This window comes from Parasteatoda tepidariorum, chromosome 9 (assembly GCF_982258835.1).
Source record: "Parasteatoda tepidariorum strain Cologne lab strain chromosome 9, Ptep-v5.0, whole genome shotgun sequence".
Classification (NCBI taxonomy): domain Eukaryota; kingdom Metazoa; phylum Arthropoda; class Arachnida; order Araneae; family Theridiidae; genus Parasteatoda; species Parasteatoda tepidariorum.
Window position 1 is genome coordinate 18,920,666 of NC_141763.1, and position 7,739 is coordinate 18,928,404.

The 7,739-nt window shown below is 28.9% G+C and overlaps 1 long non-coding RNA gene across 1 annotated transcript; it reads left to right on the forward strand.

The window, feature by feature from the left end:
- Positions 1 to 605: 605 nt before the first annotated feature.
- On the forward strand, positions 606 to 1,764 carry LOC147803364 (uncharacterized). Its single transcript, XR_015428854.1, has 2 exons — positions 606 to 1,000; positions 1,620 to 1,764. It is a non-coding gene; the product is annotated as an uncharacterized LOC147803364 (long non-coding RNA).
- The last annotated feature ends 5,975 nt before the right edge of the window (positions 1,765 to 7,739 follow it).

The window sequence follows — 7,739 nt, forward strand, 5'->3', positions numbered from 1 at the left end:
ACAGAGCTGAACATTTTTAATTAAAGTGTTTCACTAATTTCAAATGAAACTAAGCATTTATTCTAAGACAATTAATTTGGTAACGACTCTTCTGATAATTGGGTATAATATGAAAAAAACACAACTACTTCGATTTAGTAGGAACAACATATGACGCAATGCTAAACGAATGGAATTTAGTTGTTGTTTATTTAGTTATTGTTATTAGTAGTTGTTGTTATTTGTTTTAGTTGTTGTTGTTCATTTAGTTGTATTTAGTTTCAATAATTTTTCTTTATAATGCAATAAAATCTGGCGCGCAGCTATTTAAACGATCGAACACTTCGTTTGTTTATTTGTGGCTTGAAGTTAGGCTCGCAGAAAATACCGTTCATGGGTTAAATTTAGTAGGAACAACACAACCTGTGACGTAGGCTATATTATACCCAATTGGATTAATTTTTTTTAATAAACTGTACAGCGATCAATTCATTTCCTTGCAACAGCTAATCATCACCTAAAATTTGATGTTGTTTAAAAGTAATAAATAATTATGGAATACTCAATTAATCTTCATAAAGACTGATTTAGATAATAAAATATTTTTGTTTTTAATTTTATTTAATTCAAGAGTCTTATGGCTATATCACACGAGAGAAAATATGTGCAACTGTAAGTGAAATTTCTCCAAAAATTGCTCGTGTGATATAGAAATCACGGTTGCACGAAATATCTGCAACCGTTCAGGCAATTTCTTTCATGATCCAAAAAGATCGTTTGCTTTTATGACGTTTCAATTTTATGTGATGACGTATACAAATGTAAATAAAAATGGCGGCGACGTTGGTGAAGTTTTGATCGGATGAAATTTTTTTATAAACGAAACGGAACAGTTTTTTAGTTTAATAATAACATTTTCTTTAAAATCAAAGCATTAAAAATACTTTCGCACGATGAAATAACCATCTCAATGCAGTTGATGTACTACCATAACAGGAACCTGCACATCATTTTAGTATCGGTGAGTATAGTACACTATTTTCTAGATAAATTTTCTTTTAAAATATTTATTTATTTTAAGCTAATAAAATTAAAACTTATTATAATTTGTTCCGATCAAAGTTTTAATTACTTTAAATAGAAATAATTTCTATTTTTATGTATGTAAAGATTTATACTGGCGAAAAGCTTTACTTTGAAATATTCACCAAGCAACTCGCCAAACTTTGTTACATTATTATAACATAAAATATAATAATGATTATATTTCTTTATTTTCAAATTTTAAACTTTATTACTGTTGATTGTAAAAGCATGTGTCCGATTATTTGAAAATTTTTTATTATTATAATTATTTGTGAATTAATTATTTTATTCTTCCCTAAGAATTCTTTTAATTTTTGAAAATCTAAAATGCAATCCAAACATAAGAACTACAAAACCAAATATACCTTCCATCTTTCATTAGTATATAGAATAATCTTAGAACTCTAATCAAAATATCTGTCAAACTTAAAATAAGTTTAAAGGGGATACCTAAGGACTTAAATGATTTCAAATTAATGGTATTTAATCTCTCTTATTCTAATAATGTGTTGATAAAATTTTATCATGAAAGTGATTTCTTTCTTTTATTTCAGATATTTCGTATAATCCTGTAAGGTTTGTCTGGTGAAAAAGGAAAGAGATGCAATACTGTTTTTATGAAAGAAATTAAAAAATAAGAAATGAAAATGAATAATGTTCTAAATGTTTCACTTGACAATAAATGTTTTGTTTTTTAAATTGATTCTTGTATTATTTAAAATGCAAAACAAAACATGTAAAAGTCTGTAACAAAATAATATGATACATAAAAAGTATGTTCTTAATAAAATATTGTTTTTTTTTTCATAGTTATAAATAAATTTTAATTTATATACTGTATATTACAATAAATTTGTCCTAAAATAAATCCTATAATTTTTAATTAAATTATCTCATATCAATAAAGAATGTTTCAAATTTTACAATAATAAATTGTAAGTATGACATTGAAAATCATTTTATATTTAAAAAACAATTTTACTAAGAAATTGGAAGAAATAATTTTCATAAAAGTGATACTCCTGATATGCAATGTGTAAATGAATAAAATTGATGATCCCTTAAAAACTAAACTAAACTCAGCGGCACAGCCCACAGAGGGCCAAGGCCTTCTGTGCCCATCTCAGTTTTCTTGACCTTTGGGTTCTGGGATGCAGGAGCATTTGTTCCGGTTAGGTAGTCAGCCATACGTGAAACCCCCAGTGTTTAGCTCCCAAGTATGCTTGGTACTCATTTATCGACCCACTGATGGAATGAAAGGCTGAGTCAACCTTGCTCGGCCCGACGATCGAACCAGGGACCTGTGGCACGACAGCGCGAAGAGCTACCGCTCAGCCACCGGGCGTGATGATTCCTTAATGCAATGTAAATTAATTTGATGACAATAAAATTCTGACACATTGTAGTATAGACATTATTTATTATGTATTTTTTAGACTAAATTAAAAAAATAGAATTGATTTGATAGAACTAATAGTTGTGATGTTATAAATATTTTATGAGCAAAAGGAAAGTCAAAAATTGTATATTTCATACATTAAACCCTCATTTCTTCTAAAGAATTATTTCAAAGGACTATGTTTTTTAATTAAGCTTAAAAAATTAAATCTGAAGAAATGCCTTACTTGTTTAGATAGCAATGTCAGTTGCATAAAATGGTATAAGTCATAAAATTGTCCTTTCTACACATGAAACTTTTATAAATTTTCGAGTAGCTAAACTATTAAATCAGACAGCTTGTTTTTATTCTCATTCGATTTAGCGTATACATAGATAACGATACCGCACTTGCCTAGCTAGCATGTTAGATAGTAAATATATATAAATAAACTATGCTTTTACAGGGTGCGGAGCCAAATTCAACAAAAAATAAGCAACTTTTAAGAACATTTTAGGCACTCAAAATATATTTTTAAGCACTATGTAAATTGACAAAATGCAAAATAAATCTCTGACTTCACATGATCATGATAAAATAACTAGAATTTGACAAAGAACTCTTTTCTTGATTATATTAGCCATTAAAAAATGATCAAGAGATTTTTTGGTTCGATTTCAGAGGGTGAAAAATAAAGCAATATCTAATAATGAGAATATCTTGCAAAATACAGTAGAGTTGCACATGAGAAAGCAAGGATCTCACCAAACCCAGCTAACTAGACGCACATGCGGACTCGCAAGTACTTCACCAAACCTGTAAAATGATTGGCGCTTTCATACGCTATGGACTGACGGTACGCTGAAATTAATCGTGGTTGAATGAATTCTGAAAACGTGAAATAGAAAAATGTGAAAAACACGTTTTTACATAATGCGTGGTGAAAATCGACATTCCCTTTCATAAATTTCATTTTCGAAAAGGGAAAATAAAGCACCTTTTAAAAACACCCATTAAGAAAAGCACCTTTAAGGGCCTTTAAGAAATGAAAATCGAAAATAAGCACCTTTAAGCACTTTTCAAAAACGCTACGTACCATGTTTTATACCTTAGTCACTCAAATCAAGATGAAAAAAATTGTCAAAATTCTAGATAGTATTTAAGTCCATCCCCCTTTCACCCCCTTATCCTTTTAGAGACGCAGCATGTATTTCATCTCCCTTTCACCCCCTTATCCTTTCAGGGACGCAGCATGAAATTCAATGATATCTTAATATCATCTCATATTATGAGGTAGAAATCATAATCCTTTTTATACTATGCTACTTCACTATTGGGGAAATAAAATTTTTTAGAATTTTAATTTGCTGCTGAAAAAAAGACTTAACACAAATACAAATGTAAAAAATTAAATCAAAATCAATCAATATTCTACAGCGTCTGTGATTTCTTTTTCCTCCCTTTACGAACATCGTTCAGAAACTATGATATAATAAAATATGAGCCAAAAGTAAAGATAAATAACAAAATATGGTAACCCAATTACGTGCAACCGTTCAGGCAATTAAGCAACCCTTTCGGCAACTCCGAACGGAGGAATTGCGCTTAGAGTTTTTACACTTGCAGTTGCACATATTTTTCTCTCGTGTGATAGAGGCATTAAGAATTTTGGAGCAACAAATCGTCTTGAGTTTAAAACCAATTTTATAATAAAAATTTGAAAAAATAATTTTTTTTATATTTTGGACATTTATTCGTAGTATTTAATTATTAATAATACCATATTTACACACACATGGTGGTCAAATTTTACGTTATTTAATTAAAAATTATTTTGATAAAAAAAAATACGTATATAACTAGTAGAAATGGTTTTGAAATTAAACTTTTGAAGTTCAAAATGCGTTGCATATATGAAATTTATTTGTTTTGTTTGAACTTTGATTATTAAATTCCAGCACAACTGAAATTGTCTATTTTTTACTAGACCTGTAAATTGCCTATCTATCTAATGTTCAAACCGTATAACTTGCATAAATCAAATTTTCAAATTGTTTATGTGTACATGACAGTCGGCAAAATAATCTTCAACACCCCCCATTCTCAAATCGGTTAAATCATGATGGGCCTGGATTATCTATATAGCTTGACATTTGGAGATATGTACCAACAGAAGCCATTTGACTAGTCACTGGTGAAGGCGAAATAAGAATTAGGTTTAGTTTTCAAAGCAGTGAAAGGATGCATGTGATTAGTATACGAGTAATAAAATGTCGTCTGCTTAGATAGATGAAACAGTTTAATGAGAAAACAAAAAAAGATGGAAAAGAATCGACCCTTGACGAACAACCCGGTACAAGGAGAAATTAGATTCGATAGATTGGAAGATTAGAGTTAGGTTCAGTTTTGTTAAAGTAGAAAAAGCTTCTGTTTTTCATCAAATTGAGGGATTAAATGGTGCATTGGATTATCTGCAACAGCGATAGTCTAATATGAATGCAAGTGGCTCAAAAATGATATGAAATAGTTAAATGGGGTTGAACTGCAAATTGATAATATTATATGTTACAATTAAAATGAATATTTGAAGAATTAAACTATTTTTTACTTCATAAAGCCCAAATGGTGTGACAGAAAGATTTTGAGTGAATCGCTTAAATGCTTAATTCAAAAGTGAAACTCTATTTTGCTTAACTTTTTGAGTAATTTTTTCCTTAAGTTTTTGAATTTTCGTTTCCAATTAAATCCCAAACGTGAGCAAAGCTAATAAATTTGTTCTAGAGTGGTAGAGTTGTTTACTAATGTTAAGCATCTGAAGTCGAAACTCAGAATTAGACGCCAGTGAAACACATACGATAATAAATCAATTTCCAATCAAAATTTCAACCAAATATTGCAGCGAATCGTAGACTTCTTTCAGAGCATTCGTTCTTCTTTCGAAATCATTGATAATTCCAATCAATTTCGTAGATGTCATTTCACTTTCAGTAGCAGACGAGCTTTAACAATGAATAATATTATTCACTTATATCATTATAATAGTAGATATTGTAGGCAGAGCCGGATTATACCTTTCGTAGGCCCTAGGCACACCGTTTTTGGGCCTTCCCCCACTCCTCCCCTCTTTTCAAAATATATGCTAAAATTTTCTTGCATATTTTTTTTTTTTTTTTTACATTTTTATTAATATGGATTTCAATTTAAAAATTTGTTTATCGAACTTTATCTGCAATTCGACAGCATAATACAATATTTCGTTAAATCCAAAAAAGTAATATCTTAGATCATAAGATTCTGCAAAAAAATTTATTACCGAAAAATATTATTTTTTTATTTGTATCTTCATAATTTTGTGCAAAATACACCTGTTGTTTTTAAAGCTAAATTATTTTTGTCAACAAATTTTTTTCTCCCAAGTTTTTCGTAGGCCCTAGGCACGTGCCTATAGGTTAATCCGGCCCTGACAATAAGTGTTCAAAACAGTGGATGGCAGCGGCTATGCTGGTACAACGGCGAAGAAAAGATAGGCGAAATTTCCCTGCAGTGGCCGAAAGCTTGGCGACAAATAACGTAGTGCAGTAACTCGCAATAGGAATGGAGCTTTCTCGTTTGCATGAAAAAACTTTCCAAATGCGCAGCACCTTTGCGTTTTGTTTTCGACCATGCATTCTTTGATAAAAATTGTTTGTCTAGGTGTGTACTATCACTTCCTAAAATTTCCACCATCTTTTTAGAATCACCCTGTATGTATATATATGTATATTGCATTTCATTCTTTTTACTGTTTTATTGTAAATAATGGTGCTTACTAAAAATTTGGCATTTTATTATATTATAGAAATCTTTTAAAGTTATTATTTGCCATGATTTTAAATAAGAAAAAATTATTTCATTATTCGAAATTTAAGCGCTATTTTTTTAAGAATATTTTAAGAATTTGTATGACAATTATATTAAATAATTTGAGAATTAAGTTTACTATCAACTCAATATAAAATATCATAAAATGTGTTATTTCTTAGTTTCCTAGTAAATTTTAATCTGAATTATTTTTATGCGATATTTCATTAAGGTTCACTTTCATTATTGGTTCTTCTATCATTTATATTGAAATGCATGAAATTTAAACTTCTGCTATAATTTTTAAAAAATCTTTTTATTTATGAGCTTGAAGAATATAATTAGTTAATGTTCATGCAAAGTTTATTTCCTGTTTATAATATTGTTATTTATGTTTAAATTTTGACTGCGACTTTATTACTTTTATTTTTTGTTCGATTTATTAAGTTTTTCTTCGATAGTAACTTTTATGTCTGAATAAAATTTGAATACAAAAAACTACTAAGTATTTAAATTTGCAATCCTTTTAAATTCAATCACAACTGTGTATAGAAAGAAAATCTTTCGTGCCTATAAATTGACTTGTTTTGGTGATTTTTAAATTTTTATTTAGGCTTGAATTCTCAATTGTTTCCAGTGTCAAATTTTTAACAATAGTGGTAAAAAATCTCTCCTGTAAGGCATAGTGTAGTTATTTCTCTTAAATTCTTTCTATCGAAGTTATTTTTCTTTTAATCCTTGTCAAATTTGCCGTAAACTAATAATTTGATAAACAAATACTTATGATTTATATTTTAAAAGTATTATTGGTGCTTGTTTGTCTTTAGAAAAGTTATTTTCTCACTTTTTAATTGTTGTTTATTACAATTGTTTAATTTTTAACAGCCGTTTAAATTTCTTACTATCATTTCGACTGTTTACAATTTTATTTCTCAAATCTTAATGGCATGTTCATAGCATTCCTGTAAAACATGTAAATGTGTCAAAACCATTTAATTCTTGTATTTAACTTAATGTGTTATCATGTCAACTATCTCGTTAATTGCATGTTAACTGTCTCTTGCACGATTAATGTTTCCAACTAAAACAATACATTCAAATTTTTGTATGCAGATTATTTTTACTAATAATAGTTCTGTAGTGTGTTTCAAATATTGATCGACAAATCCGTGAGGTGATCAAAGACATTGTAAGATTCAAAACTTATATTGCATGGAGCCGATAAGAACCATAGAAAACAGTGAAATTCGCGGAAAAAAAACGAAAACCTATGTTCTGAATTTAGAAGAGATAAATTAGTAGAGGTCAGTTGAAGTTTGTCTTACTTAAATTAAGCATTAATTGTTATTTTGACAAGACATCAAAAATACTCCTGGCATCTTCTAGTGTGTTCGGAAATCGATTTTACGTCATTGTCATCATTGCGTCATTGTCATCAATCGATTTTACGTCATTA